Source organism: Leptonychotes weddellii, chromosome 3 (assembly GCF_054177405.1).
Source record: "Leptonychotes weddellii isolate Sample4059 chromosome 3, ASM5417740v2, whole genome shotgun sequence".
NCBI lineage: Eukaryota > Metazoa > Chordata > Mammalia > Carnivora > Phocidae > Leptonychotes > Leptonychotes weddellii.
This window is the reverse complement of record NC_138371.1, coordinates 87,114,224-87,129,658: the sequence shown is the minus strand read 5'-3', so window position 1 is coordinate 87,129,658 and position 15,435 is coordinate 87,114,224. Positions and strand designations below refer to the sequence as shown.

The 15,435-nt window shown below is 45.1% G+C and overlaps 1 long non-coding RNA gene across 1 annotated transcript in view; it reads left to right on the top strand.

The window, feature by feature from the left end:
• LOC145720573 (uncharacterized) overlaps positions 1-1,464 on the top strand; it is a 152,338-nt gene extending 150,874 nt beyond the window's left edge. The window contains exon 6 of the long non-coding RNA XR_014143639.1: positions 495-1,464. This is a non-coding gene — a long non-coding RNA (uncharacterized LOC145720573). The remainder of the gene's footprint in view (positions 1-494) is intronic.
• Positions 1,465-15,435: the final 13,971 nt, after the last annotated feature.

The window sequence follows — 15,435 nt, the reverse complement described above, 5'->3', positions numbered from 1 at the left end:
TGGAGTGGTGGGGGGTGGGAGGGATGGGGTGACTGGGTGATAGACACTGGGGAGGGTATGTGCTATGGTAAGCGCTGTGAATTGTGCAAGACTGTTGAATCACAGACCTGTACCTCTGAAACAAATAATACATTATATGTTAAAAAAAAAAGAAGAAGAAGATAGCAGGAAGGGAAAAAAGAAGGGGGGGAAGTCAGAGGGGGAGACGAACCATGAGAGACTATGGACTCTGAGAAACAAACTGAGGGTTCTAGAGGGGAGGGGGGGGAAGGGTTAGCCCGGTGATGGGTATTAAAGAGGGCACGTTCTTCATGGAGCACTGGGTGTTATGCACAAACAATGAATCATGGAACACTACATCAAAAACTAATGATGTAATGTATGGTGATTAACATAACATAATAAAAAAATGGCCCCTAAATTGAATACATCTCTCATAATGAATGAGCTCAGTGGCCCATCAGGTGTAACCCAGGCTCTCTCCCTCCCCACAGTTACAGCTGCCACGACAGAGTGTCCTACAGCAAATACTGGACAGGGAAGATGGGGAGACCCAAGGTGGAATATACAAATGGAAGACACTTCTCTGGTCCGGCATTGCAGTATGGTGGGTAACCTCTTTCCTCTTTGAGCAGGGATCTCAGAATCCCAGGCTGTGTGCTGGACAGTGTTAGCTGCTTTGTGCTGCTCAAGAGTTTATAGTGTCCCTGCCAGGGAGAAGACGTGGCTTCCCCACGTGTGGGGAGCTTCCTGAAAGCAGGCACCTTAATGCCTCCCAGGACAGGCCTCTAGTGACGGACTGCCTTCCTGCCTGCAGAGCTGAGAATGGGCAGAAAGGCCGTGCCTACAAAGTGCCTGGGGGTTCTCAGGGCAACTAGAACCACATGAAACCAGAAAGTGAACGTGCCTCCCCAGAGAGTAGCTTTCTTTGTTTTCCCAGTAATGGATAAGGGGTCTCTCAGTGACACTCTTCCTTCACAAAGGCCCAGACCAGGCTAAAAGGATTCTCACATCACCATGTCTAATACTAGGAAGTAACATAACCCATTGTGGGATGGGGTCAGTACATGAATAACTGTCCTATGTATGAAGACATTTTACTTTATTAGTATAGATGTCTGAGAGAATTAGCTTATGTCTTGGGGAGTTCAGTCCATAATTACCCCCAGGACAACAGAAAGAACAATCTGTGTGAGTAAACCTCGCATTGACAAGAAGAGCTCAAAAGCGACCCACCTCAAGTGCCAAAGCCCATAGAGGGCTGTCCCAACCTGCCTGGTGCTGGAGGTGGCTGTCTCCAGAGGGGGAAGATGGGGGAGAGAGAAGCCAAACTTAGGCAAGACCAGCCACACAGGATAGGGCAATGGGCCTTTCCAGAAGCCCTGGAGGTCTGAAGAGACTTCTCTTCAGGGCTGCTACACTGCCGAACTTTAGGGGCACTGTTTCTACTACACTCTAAGTAAATGGCACCTCCTGAAATTGGGTAGTGAATGTACACGGTAGCCTCTCATTCTTTCTTTCTTTCTTTCTTTCTTTCTTTCTTTCTTTCTTTCTTTCTTTCTTTCTTTCTTTCTTTCTTTTCTCTCTTTCTCTCTTTCTCTCTCTCTCTCTCTTTCTTTCTTTCTTTCTTGGAGAGAGAGAGAGAGGGAGGGAGGGAACAGCAGAAGGAGAGAGAGAAACTCTAAGCAGGCTCTGCACTGAGCCCAATGCGGGACTCGACCTCATGACCCTGAGATCATGACCTGAGCTGAAACCAAGAGTGGGATGCTTAACCGACTGAGCCACCCAGGCGGCCCTCTGATTCTCTTCCAGAGGAAGATGATCTGAGGGGAGGGAACAAGGCTGGGAGCTGGAGCGTGTCATCTCTATGTAGAGCAAATGGCTTTTCTCGTGGTTACCATAGATGATGATATAAAGTACAGTGTAAAAATTGCTTCCCTCCTGCGTTGCCATTTCCTTTCCTTACCGCTCCCCACCCCTCAGCGAAATCGGGTTCTCCCAGACAGCCTTACAAGAGGTTGCTATGAGAAATGAACAAATGGGGTGGCAGGAAGGAGGCTCTGGCCAAGCTCCTGCCCTCTGGGTGGACAGAGTACAAAATGGGTCGGGGGTGGGAGGCTAGGGTTACTGAAGCTGGTGTGTGGTACACGAGGAGGCCCCATGGCTGTGCTGGGTGGAAGGGAGAGGATCCTACTTCACAGAGGAACACCTCAGGGGTGCACATTTGAAGCTTCTTCCCCCCGCCCAAATATTCTGGAGGAAGGGCCCCTGAAAGGGAAAGGCAAACACTTGGGTTGTACATGCCTTTTGGGCCCAAGGGGCGTGAATTCACTGTTCTCAATTTTTCAGAACTCTGGAATATTCTGTCTAGCTTCTGATCTGGAGAATCTTTTACCTTTTTTTTCTAAATTATTTATTTATTTGAGAATGAGAGTGCGTGTGCACACGAGTGTGGGGGGAGGGGCAGAGGAAAAGGGAGGGAGAGAGAATCCTCAAGCAGACTCTGAGCTGAGCATGGAGCCTGACAGGGAGCTCGATCCCACAACCCTGAGATCATGACCTGAGCTGAAACCATGAGTTGGAGGCTTATTTGACTGAGCCACCCAGGTGCCCCTACTTTTTTCTCTTAAAGAGAACGGCTTTTTTTTTTTTTTAAGCTATTATCTTCTAAATCAGAGGAAAAACAATTTTTCCAGCTATTGTCTCTTGGAAATAAATTTATTTCCTGTTCATATTTCATTCCTTTACTCTTTCCTTCCTGTATCCATTGAGGAAGACTCTCATGAGCTGCTCTCTTGCTAGAACTGCTAAGTGCAAGAAACCAACAGTGGCGGACCAGGCCCTACCACAGGAATTGCTGACAATCCATCCAGTAGGAGCCAAATAAAAGCAATCACTGAGAAAGCAGCAGTGGCTAAGGTCAGCCTCCTATAAATAAGAACAGGTCTCCCTTGCAGAAATTCTCTCCATGGAGGGAGGAAGCAGTGGATCAGAATCTCAGCTCTGAAAGGAATTCCCATATGCTTACCTGCAGAAGGGTGTCCCTGTCCCCACCCCCTGTTCCCAGTACTGAAGGAGCCCCACCCCCAATCTTCCAGAGGAAATGACATTTTAGCAGTCTTGAAGTGAAGTAGATGTTTCTCAGGTGAGGAAGGCAAGGAAGGGTGTGGCCCAGGCAAAAGGACCAGCATATGTATACAAAGGGACAGAGATTTGGAAAAATGTGAGCATTTAGGAAACATCTAGAGGTCAGTTCGATGGGAGGGTACCCAGGGGGGAGCCAAGTGGGAGTGATGAGAGCCCAGCCTGAGCAGAGAAGGCTAGGTCAGATCCAGGCTTGAAAAGCTAGAGAATCCCTTCAGCTCTAAAGTACTTCCTGTGTATTTGCAGCAAATGTGTTTTCCCCTATTTGGATAATATTAAGTATTCAGCTGCCAGAGAGGGGGCGCGGGGAGAACTTTCAGCAAGGTTAAAAGAAACCCATACCTTGACAATTCACTCTATCTGATGAGCACTAAATTAATTTCCATATTAACGCATTAGGTGGAGATAAGACACAGAAACACGAATTTCAAAAGACACGTAGGACTCTTATTAAATTTCCAAGGAATATAGCGCGTGCATTAGTCTGAAGCCCGGGAAAGCTAATGCAAGAGAGAATTGCAGGGAGCAGCTGAACAGAGATGGATTACCCTGAGAGATAGGTTTGGCTCTGGAGCTGATGTTTTCTTTTCCTCTGTGAATGGAACAAGATAAGACACATTCCTTACAAAATGTAACCATTTCTGGCACGCTTTCTTGCTGATTCCTACCCCCTCCTGAGTGCTGCCCGGCACAGGGGCCGGCTCTCAGCAGGAACCAGCTCTCAGCAGGAACCAGAGTTCATTACCCAGCCCGCCGGGCCTCTCTAACCAGGGCCCCAGCGACCCTCACAGAGGAATTGTGCAAATCCAGGGAAAATACCAGCTCCCGATAGTCTCAGGCTTGGCTCTGTGCACTGTCAATCCAGCTTTGGGTGATGAATTGATGGATTTCCCCCGTGGCCAAAGGCCTCCGGGCACCAAAGAACCATTGCCTGTGGACTTCATCCTAATACCCTTTCACCAGGCACCAAGGATAAAAGATTAACTTGAAAAAAATTCCCCGGATGGGCTTCCCAGAAGCCAGCAGGATGAGTGCCACTTTCTTTGAAAGGCTGAAGGCACTGGGGGTCAAAGAGTTTTTAGAAAGTAGCAGTAAGGGCTCCAGGCCTCCCTGGCCAGGGCTGGTGGCACCCTCAGAATAGCTGGTGGCCTGCCTGGTCCTCTCTACACTCCTGTGGATAGTCCCTCCCGTGCACAGCATGTGAGCTACCCTGTCCTGGAAAGAATGATTGGAGAGAAGGACAAAGGACTTTGCTGTGACCTTACCATGGGACCTGAGGCAAGTCATGGAACCCTTCATTTTCCTCTCCTGTTCACTGACGAGGTTGAGTTGCATGATCTTTAATATCCCTGTACATGTTAATATCCTATTATTCTCATTGTCCTGTTCATTAACAGCACCCTGTGCTTTCACACGGTGGTGGGCACTGTGGTGAGCCTCCCAGACGATGCTTCAATGAAACCCTTAATGTTCCAGCAATTGAGAGTGTCATTGAGAAGACCTGGCTGACGCTGCAGACCGCGGACTTGCCAGCGACCCAGCCAGTCCTGGGACAGCTCAGGCCACTGGATGTGGGGTATAAAGGCCTGGCCTGCTCACCCCTAATGACACTATACCATAGGGCATTCTAGCCCCAGAGCTCTCCATGCAGTTGGCCAAGGTTTCCATTGGGCCTCAACTTCTCCTTCTGCCAAACATGCTCCAGCCCCATTTCCACAGCATTGCTCCGACAACTTCCTAACAAGCAGCCTGTGTGCTAACCCCCTTCTCAAAGTCAGCTTCCCAGGGAACCCAACCTATCATGCCATTTCCTTAGATGCAACAATCTGAGCCTCTGACTTCACCCCTACCCAGGCCTCCTCCCTCATTTTACAAAAAAAGAAATGAAGACTCAGAGAGTGACTCACCAAGTTCATTCCATTGGCAGAACTAGGGCTACATCTTTAGTCTTGGTTCTGTCCCTTTTCCATCACATCTCACTGCCCTCCCCAGCCCACCTCATTTTCCCATTGCAGTGGTGAGATGTGTAGGTAGAGAGATGAATCAATTCATCCATCCATCTCCACGGCAAGGAAGAATAATAAGCAAATGCATGAATTCATGAGTTATTCACTGCCTCTACTTTAAATAAATAAATCATAAGTTTTCATTTGGGGATTTTTTTTTTTTAACCTCCTTGTGAAGCCAGAGCACATAATGACACAAGGAGCTCTGGATAGGAACCAGGAAATGAGGTTTAGTCTCAGCTCCTCACGCTCGCCTTGCAAACCTGCCGCTGTTTGATACTAGGCTCTTTCAGATGCCAAGACTGATTGCCGGGGGGTCAGGGGGCTGGGGCTAAGGGTGGGGGAGGAGGTGAATCATGCTGTAAAATAATAACCAGTGATGATGGTTATGTAAGAGATTATTGGGGGAAGCTGGGTGAAGGGTACATGGGAACTTTCTGTGTTATTTTTGCCATTTCTTATAGTTAAGATTATTTCAAAAGAAAACGCTTTAAAATAATAATAATAACCAAACGATGATTTCATTTATTCTAACAAGAAATGGATGACTTGAGGTGGGTGAAGGGGAAAGATGGGCAGGTTATAGAACATGTTCAGAGTACCTAGTTGCATTGCTAGTGTATTCTAAATACCACTCAGTGAGATAGAGGGTGAAGAAGATTGTACCATCAGGCATGTATTTTTAAAAATGTGTCTTTTGCAGGGCACCTGGCTGTCTTGGTCGGTGGAGCATGCAATTCTTGATGTCGGGGTTGTGGGTTTGAGACCCATGTTGGGTCTAGAGATTACGCAAACATAGAATCTTAATAAAAATTTGAACACTATGTCCTTCATGTCTGAAAAACATAAGGACTAACATTCTTTAAGTCAAAGGCTTGAAAAATGTCTACTACTATATGCGCTTTCCTTTTTTGGGTTGAACCTCTCCGGGTGAGTCTCCCCTGCAGCCTCACTGGGTACCCTCCACTGGATCTGACCGGCTCCCTCATGTTCCAGGTGAAAACCTGAAGCCCTGAGAGGTCAACAACTTGGGCAGGTCACCCAGAGTGGCTGAGTTAACATAATAAAAGCAACAATTCTGGGACGCCTGGGTGGCTCAGCTGGTTGAACATCTGCCTTCGGCTCAGGTCCTGATCCCAGGGTCCTGGGATCAAATCTCAATCAGGCTCCCTGCTCAGCAGGGAGCCTGCTTCTCCCTCTGCCTGTGATCTCTCCATCTCTGATAGATAGATAAATAAATAAATAAATAAATAAATAAATAAAATCTTAAAAAAAAAAGCAACAATTCCAAGTTGTTAACAGACACAAGTTGTAAACAGACCCCTGGCCAGTGGTTTGGACTGCGTCTTGTCTTGTTTCAAGAGCCCAGAGTGGGGAGAGCAAGAGCTACACAGAGCTGGGACCCCTGGCCTGTGGAATGACACGAGGGCTTGCCCCGTCCAGCCCCAGGCTCTAGGCGAGGGCCCCCAGCAGCACAGTGAGGCAGGCTGTCCAGGGCAGTCTCCTGGGAAAGGATCCTGAAAGCAAGAGCTGTTGACAAATCACTCCAGAGCTGAGCATTTTCAGTTTTGAAACTACACCGCATTCTGGGGTACTGTCAGCTATAAATCAAATGTCACCTTAAGAAGAAAAAAACTAATCAACTGAGTGGAAACGGCCACCTCCCTACCACAATGCCATGCGATAGAAGGTCCGTTTCTTCCTAGTTCTAATTTTCTCCTGGGAAAGGAAACGGTGTTGCAGTTATAAGATGCACCTACTAACCAAACTTGCTGTTGATTCAAAATGTACGAATCACAGACCTGTGCCTCTGAAACAAATAATACATTATATGTTTAAAAAAAGAAGAAGAAGAAGAAGATAGCAGGAAGGGAAAAATGAAGGGGGGGAATCGGAGGGGGAGATGAACCATGAGAGACTATGGACTCTGAGAAACAAACTGAGGGTTCTAGAGGGGAGGGGGGTGGGGGGATGGATTAGCCTGGTGATGGGTATTAAAGAGGGCACGTACTGCATGGAGCACTGGGTGTTATGCACAAACAATGAATCATGGAACACTACATCAAAAACTAATGATGTAATGTATGGTGATTAACATAATATAATAATAATTAAAAAAATGTACGTTGCCTTAACGGTGTTTAACGTCCAGTAAAATAACAATGACCTTCAGTTTTGCATTTCAAAGTCCAAAGTCCTAAGGAGGAGGGTTTGAGGTTTTATCCATGCATATTTGAAGGCATATATATTTTTAACTATTTTTTTTATTGAAGCATACCTTATATACAATCAAGTCTATGAAACCAATTAGTTTCTATATATTATATACCTGGTAATGACCACCCTGGCCAAGGTAGAGAACATTTCCAGCACCCCAGAAGGTTCCTAGGCTGCACAGATATGTAAATAATATATAATATGTAAATATTATATAAATTGAGGCCACCAGGCTCCCCCAGACCTGGGATAAACAACCCCACACCTCAAGGTAGCCCGCTGAGATGGGAGAAAAGATTTATCTTAAAGCATTCGGGGGGCACCTGGGTAGCTCAGTCCGTTGAACCTCCAACTCTTGGTTTCACCTCAGGTCATGAGCTCAGGGTCATGCTCTCTGTCTCTCTCTTTCTCATATAAATAAATAAATCTTTTTAAAAAACATAAAAACATTCAAACAAAGACATTCAGGCACTCTATTCCAGCACTCCCCACCAACTGCCTTCTCAAAGTAGGCACATGCCCTTGAGAATATTTTCTTCACAAAGTAAAAGAAGCCTTAAGGCAAAGAAAAATGAGTTGGGTGGAGATGGTAGTGAATGTGAGGTTTAAGGAAAGCCCAAACTTGGGGGACAGCAGAAAGATAACAGTGAAATCTGAGAGCTTCAATGTGTAAATTATGGTTCTCCATAATGAGCAATAATGCTCATAAATTTGTTTAATAGCTACTGAGTGGTAGAAACATTGGTCTTGCTGCTTTTATTTTTTTTTAAAGATCTATTTTATTTTATTAGAGAGAGCACGCACTCGAGTGGAGGGGCAGGAGGAGGGGAAGAGCAAATCTCAAGCAGACTCCATGCTGAGCACAGAGCCATGGCAGGGCTCCATCTCATGACACTGAGATCATGACCTGAGCCAAAACCAAGAGTCAGCCACTTAACTGACTCATCACCCAGGCGCCCCTCTCTCTTCTCAATTGTTGAATCAAGCGCCAAGTATCAGCCTTCATTCCATTTTTTTCCAGTGGGAAAAAGTCAAGATTGAACAGCGTGCAAATCTGCTGTCAAACCAGGATTTTGGATCTGACTTTACCAACCTTCTTCATTCCAGAACACATTTAAAAATCCTTCATATTTAGAATCTTCTCCCCGGAAGGTTTCCTCTATAAGAGGCAGAACTACATACTCTTCAAATTAGAAACCTATCTCTATCTTCCAAAATTCAAATCCTAGTTCAAAATAGAGGTTCAGTAGCTTCCTCTGCCTCCCAAAAGCACAGCCTCATGTGTTTTCCACTCAGGGCCCAGTTAGGGGTGACCTGGGCCAAACTGTATTGAGGATAATTTTAAATAAGACACTTGGCCCTGTGACCCAGAGGGAGGCCTTGAGTGGGGTTCTCACCCCATGTGGGGACCCCTGAGCAATGGAGGAAAGAAGATGATAAGAAGACATTTCTCAGAAGAGCCAATTCATTCTTGTAATCTGTAAGCCTACTGATCTCCCTCTTGCTAGCTAGTATAACTGAGAATTTTGAGGAAATAACAAACCCCTATGAGCTCAGAACTTTCTCTTTCTTTCCCTATAAATTGGGGTTTGAGTCATCTCATTTCAACCAGGTTGCAATACTGTGCGTATGCAGAGCAGGGGATCCCAGTTGAGCTCAGATTGAAGTTTGGCCACTGCTATGAAACTAGTGGGTTCTGGTCATGCCTTGGAATTTCTATCTACATTGAGCTGATAGTGAGAGAGAGGGATTTGTTTTCTGGCTTCAGGAAGGAGGAAGAGCTTTGTGCACAGATGTCTGGAGAGAGAACTCCCACCTTGGCCTGAAGGCTTACTTCCTTCCCCACTGTTTATACCCCCTTCCTTGCAATGTTTTTCTGATTACTATATGTAAATATCACACATTCAGTGTAAATATTTCAAATAACTTATAAAAATATAATGCTTTTATTTATTTATTTATTTTTTTAAAGATTTTATTTATTTATTTGACAGAGACAGTGAGAGAGGGAACACAAGCAGGGGCAGTGGGAGAGGGAGAAGCAGGCTCCCCGCTGAGCAGGGACCCCGATGCGGGGCTCAATCCCAGGACCCTGGGATCATGACCTGAGCCGAAGGCAGACGCTTAACAACTGAGCCACCCAGGCGCCCCAAAAATATAATGCTTTTAAAATATAAGAAAATATATCCCACCATTCTAAGATAACCAATGCAAATATTTGGGTGACCATTTTGCAAGCATCTCTTTATGTCTACATACACACATCTATGTCATTTTACAAAAATTAGATCTAGTACAAATGATAATTTTTCCTGTGGACACCTTTCCCCACCTCTCTCTGTTCTCACCCATATCAGCAGCCCACATCTACCTTCTCTTTTCCCAAGTCACCTACGTGTCTTAGCCAGAAAGCAGAGACTTTGGTAAGGGCTTGCACGCAAATAGTTTATTTGGGGAAGTGACCCAGAGAATAGGCATGAGGAACTGGAAAGAGTACAAATCAGGGTAGGAAAAAAAGCCAATGCAAGGGTGCTTTATTGAGCTGGTCACTCCATGAGCAACTGCTACTCCATCTGCCCAAGACCCTCTAAGGAGTTGTGTGGAATTGACCCCAGAGTCGTCCACCTGTGGGAAGGAAGGTAGAAGCACATATTTGTTCAATAGCTTCTATCTCCCCCTGGTCAAGGCTTGCCACATGGAGTATGAATGCTCTCTTCTAGATTGCACATGAGCAAGCAGATGCCAGGCTGGTTTAGCAGTCCTCTCATAGAGTGGCTTCAGAGAGGACTCCACACAGAAAGTAAGGAATGAGATGTAGCAGAGGGAAGATGCCAGAAGGTTATATCTGCACTGGTCACTGCAGCAACTGACACAGTTAGAGGTAGGCTGGAGGGATGTAAGACATGAGGCGTGAGAGAGGTCCAATATGATTTACTCCTTATACCACTCAGATGTGCTCATGCCCTTTCTGGAGTCCAGTCAGTCACAGGGTCCTTAATGTGGTAGCTAGTAGCAATTTCTACAAAAGGCTTCATGCAGGACAGTTAGTGGACCAAGCTTCAGTCCTCCCAGCCACACATGGTCCCAATACCATTGTTGAGCATCATGGCTCTCCCCACACCTATTCCAGACTTGCCTCACCTTCAGCCAGACCTTCATCCTTCATCTGCAGGGTTGGGCCTTAGTTCTCTCACCCCTATTGGGTCATGGTTTTTGGGATGGCCCATTTATACTTACCCCTTGGATTGCAGTGTCTCATGGCTTCTAAACATTCTCCTTTCTTAACCCATTGGGGAGCTGCAACCCTAGCTCCTCATGGTGTTCAGAGTCAATTATCCCCACCAATATAGTTCTTTAGGATCCTCTGGCTCAAGGAATCTAAAATGACTGGGCAGGGGCACCTGGGTGGATCAGTCAGTTGAGCATCTGACTCGGTTTTGGCTCAGGTCATGATCTCGTGGGTCGTGGATCAGACCCCACATCAGGCTCCACCCTCACGGGGAGTCTGCTTGAAGATTCTCTCTCTCTGCCCCTTCCCCCCACTCATGTAAGCATTCTCTCTCTCTCTCAGATAAATAAATAAATAAATAAATCTTAAAATATAAAAATAAAATAAAATGACTGGGCAGTAGTTGTAACTTCAAGTTCAGCAGAACCCTCTGGTACAAGCATGCCTCCAAACCCCTTACCTTCCACCTGGGAAACTTCTAATCCAATAGAACATAAAGTTAAAGGTGGGAAGCATAAATTCCTTAAGTGGGTCACTACAAATAATGGTGAGAGTGACTAATCCTTCTTTTACCCCCTTGGTTTCAGGATCCATGTATTCTAGCTATTTGGGACACAGACCATACCCTGGCCATTGGTTTGGTGCATATAACACATCCTGAAAGCTACACTCCAACACCACTGAATGTTGTGCCCAAGATAACATCCTAAAGGAGTCTTTGGTAAGTCTTTCATCCTTCCATTAAGCTGTCAACTTCCAGGTGATGTGCATTATGGTAGAAGCAGTGACTCCTGTAGTCATGCATTCAATGGCATATCTCCTTTACTATAAAATGGGTCCCTTATCTGAGGCAATGTTATATACACTCTATGCTATTAAATCAGGCATTCTGTAGGCCCTTGGATGGTGATGCTAACAGCCAGGGGGTGGGATCTCACACATATCCAGAGTAGGTGTCATTTCTTATAAGAACAAATTGCTGCCCCCATCAAGGTGAAGGCATCTGAAGAAATCCACTTGCCACCAGATAGATGGTTGGCCTCCTTGAGTAATGCTATCACGTGAAGAGCTTGTCTGCAATTTATTTGGCTAGAAATCTGGCATTTATCAGTGGCAGTGGCCAAGTCAGCCTTGAAGAGAAGGAGCTCATGCTGTTGGGCCAGGCATATAGCCTTGATCTCTATTACTATGGCATTCAGGAGATTATCGAAGAAGCCCCGGGGTGGCCAAGGAAAGAGGCTGGCTCTTATTCACACAAGGTGGGCATTCTCTGTGGTAGATGCTCTCTGGTGAGAATTAACATGAGACCCCAAAATCTTTCACACTGTGCCCACTCCTGTGTGTACAAACACCTCAAGGTCATCTCCTGACCTTGACTCATCTTCCAACCTTGCTTCTTTCAGGTCTCTGACCACTCAGCCAAGGCACTTACCACTGCCAGGATTCTATGCATCACCATATCTCAGGCCATCTCTGTGTCCATACAAATTGAGTAATCAATGCGCTGCTCGCAGCTCTTCCAACAAAGAGGATTTTTCTTCTCACTGTCCCACAGAGTATACCTGGGTGGGGCTACAGGGCAGAGGAGTCCGTTTTCAGTTAGTGCCAACATATTGTGCTTATCCATCTATGGATAGTGTTCAGGTTCTTTCCTCCTGTGTCAGTTGTTCACAAGAAACTCCCATGAGGCTACAGGTGTAAGTTGACAGGACATAATGGTACAGCAATCATAGGTGGCGTGGAAGTCAGGGCTGCCTGTTCATGTGACTTGATGTGCCTTCCATGCCTCTTCATGTGCAATCCAAAATCTACCTTTTCTTTTGTATGATAGATCGCTGCTCCGTCTGTCCAATCTTATGATTTGGTGCATGCCCTAATGCCCTACTTTTGATCGACAGCTCAGGTCCCAGGTGCTCAGTCTCCTCTAGAGCCGAGTAGCACGTAAGGGCTGCTTTGCAAATGGTGAGTAAATCTCGGCTGCAGAAGGCATGACCTTGATCCAGAACCCTAGGGGTGTAGGCTGTGATTTTCCTATTAGGGCTTTCCCAGGACCCACACAAGCATCTTCATCTACCGTGGGTACTTCTAGCACTATTGGATCTGCTGGGTCTTATGACCCAAGTGATAACAGCTCGCCCCAAAGCCTGACCCTGCTTGCTACAGGGTTTTCTCAAAATTGACAGGATTCTGAGTTACCCAATCAATGGGTAAGGGCAATATTCCCAAATGTATCAAATGCAGCCTCTGAAATTGAAAGAGGCACACCAAATGTACTATCTCCTACTTGGTAGTAGGAGGTACAAGAAATAATAAGTTGTGTTTTACAACTTACTGGCTGTGTCCTTGCATTCGCCAGAGCATTGAGCCTCAAACGTTTCATAATGCCCTGGATGCCTGGAGTTGTTATCAGCCCACTTACTACCAGCACCAGAGTCGTCACTGTCTGCCCAGTGAGTGAGCCAGCTCCATAGTCCCTTCCTGAGCTTCTACTTTCTAGGGTCACTTCTGGAACCAAGTGTCTTAGCCTACATCCCCACCCCCTCTCCCCAGAAAGCAGAACCTGAGACCAGGGCTTACACACAGGGAATTTATTTTGGGAAATGATCCCAGGGAATAGGAATGCGGCCCCAGGAAGAGTGAAATACGGAAGGAAGGCAGGCCAGTCCTTCAATTATTGAGCTTGCCCCAACTGTGGGCAACTATGGCTGGATCCTCTTGAGAATGTTGTGTTGGTTTCCTGTGGCTGCTGTAACAGATCACCCGAAACTTGTTGACTTGAAACAACAGAGATTAATCCTTTCATAGATGAGCCGGCTACAAGTCTGAAACTGAGGTATCAGCAGGGCTGTCCTCCCTCTGAAGGCTCTGGAGAAGGATCCTCCTTGGCCTCTTCCAGCCTCGGCTGGCTGTTGGCATTCCTTGTCTCGTGACTGCATCTCTCTCTCTGCTCTGTCTTTGCATTACCTTCTTTGTGTGTCTGTGTTTCCTCCTCTTCTGTCTGTTTCAAATTTTCCTCTGCCTTGCTCTTAAAAAGACTCTTGTCATTGGGTTTAGAGCCCACTCAGAGAATCCAGGATAATCTCATCTCAAGATCCTTATTTATTTATTGAATATATTTGACATATGACATTGTGTAAATTTAAGGTGTACAGCATATTAATCTGATACATGCATATGTTATAATATGATTGCCATTGTAGTGATAATTAGCACCCATATCACATTACGTAGTTATCCTTTCTTTTTAGTGGAATAATTAAGTTCTAGTCTCTTAGCAAGTTTGATGACTATATTACAATATTGTTGTCTATATCCATTATACTATGCATTAATTGAAGCACATCTGCCAAGACCCTTTTTTCAAATAATACTCATAGGTTCTAGAGATTTTACACGTACCTCTTTGGGCAAGCCATTTTGGGGCCTAGCTCAGACACCTGACAAGTTGTGTGGAATGCACCTTGGAATTGCCCACCTGCAGGAAGGAAGAAGAGAGCCTTAATCTACCAGCTCCTGAGACCCATTGGTCAAGGGATGCCATATGGGTGTCACCCACTTTGACCTTCCAGGTTGTGTAGTCACGCATGATACTAGGTGGGATCCAGGAGGCATGCTGCACAATAGACTCAGAAATCCTAAGTAAGGGCAAGCAGTGGAGCTGAAGGGTGGGTCTGTCAAGTTATACCTGTGTGAAGCTGGTTGCTACAGCAAAGTTTGGCATAAAAGGCAGACTGAAGCATAGATAACAAAAGAAAAAATAGACAAATGGGACTATATCAAAATTGAAAACTTCTGTGCATCAAAAGACACAATCAACAGAATGAAAAAGCAACCCACAAAATGAGAGAAAATATTTACAAATCATATATCTGTTAAGGGGGTTAATATCCAGACTATATAAAGAACTCCTACAACTAAAAGAAAGAAAGAAAGGAAAGAAAGAAAGAAAGAAAGAAAGAAAGAAAGAAAGAAAGAAAGAAAGAAAGAAAGAAAAACAATTGGATGAAAAAAATGGGCAGAGGACTTGAATAGACATTTCTCCAAAGAAGATATCCAATAGCTAATAAGTACAAGAAAAGATACTCAATGTCACTAATTATTAAGGAAGTGCAAATTAAATCACAGTGAGATACCATCTCATACCCATTAGAATGGCTACTACCAAAAAGAAAAGGAAAAAAAGGAAAGGGAAGGAAAGGAAAAGAAGAGAAAAGAAAAGAAAAGAAGAAAATAACAAATGTTGGTGAAGATGTGAAGAAATTGGATCCCTTACGTCCTGTAAGTGGGAACATAAAACGGTGCAGTTGCTATGGATAACAGTATAATGTATCCTCAAAAAAATTCAAAATAGAATGATCGTATGGTCTAGCAGGGTTACTGCTGGTTATGCATCCAAAAGAATCGGAAGCAGGTTCTCAAAGAGATATTTGTATGCCCAGCTTCACAACAGCATTATTCACTATAGCCAAAAGATGGAGCAACCCAAGCTGGATGAATGGATACACAAAATATGGTATATACATACAACGGAATATTATTCGACCTCAGAAAGAAAAGAAATTCTGACACATGCTACAATACAGAAGAACCTTGAGGACATTATGCTAAGTGGACTTAAGTCAGTCCCAGAAAGACAAATATTGTATGGTTCCACATATATTGGGTACAGTTCATAGTCAGGAAGTAGAATGGCAGTTGCCAGGGGCTTGGGGAGAGGAACGGGGAGTTACTGTTTAATGGGTATGGAGTTTCAGTTGGGAAGATGAGCGAAGTTCTGCAGGTGGATGGTGTTGATGGTTGCACAACAAGGTGAATATACTTAATGACACCAAACTGCAT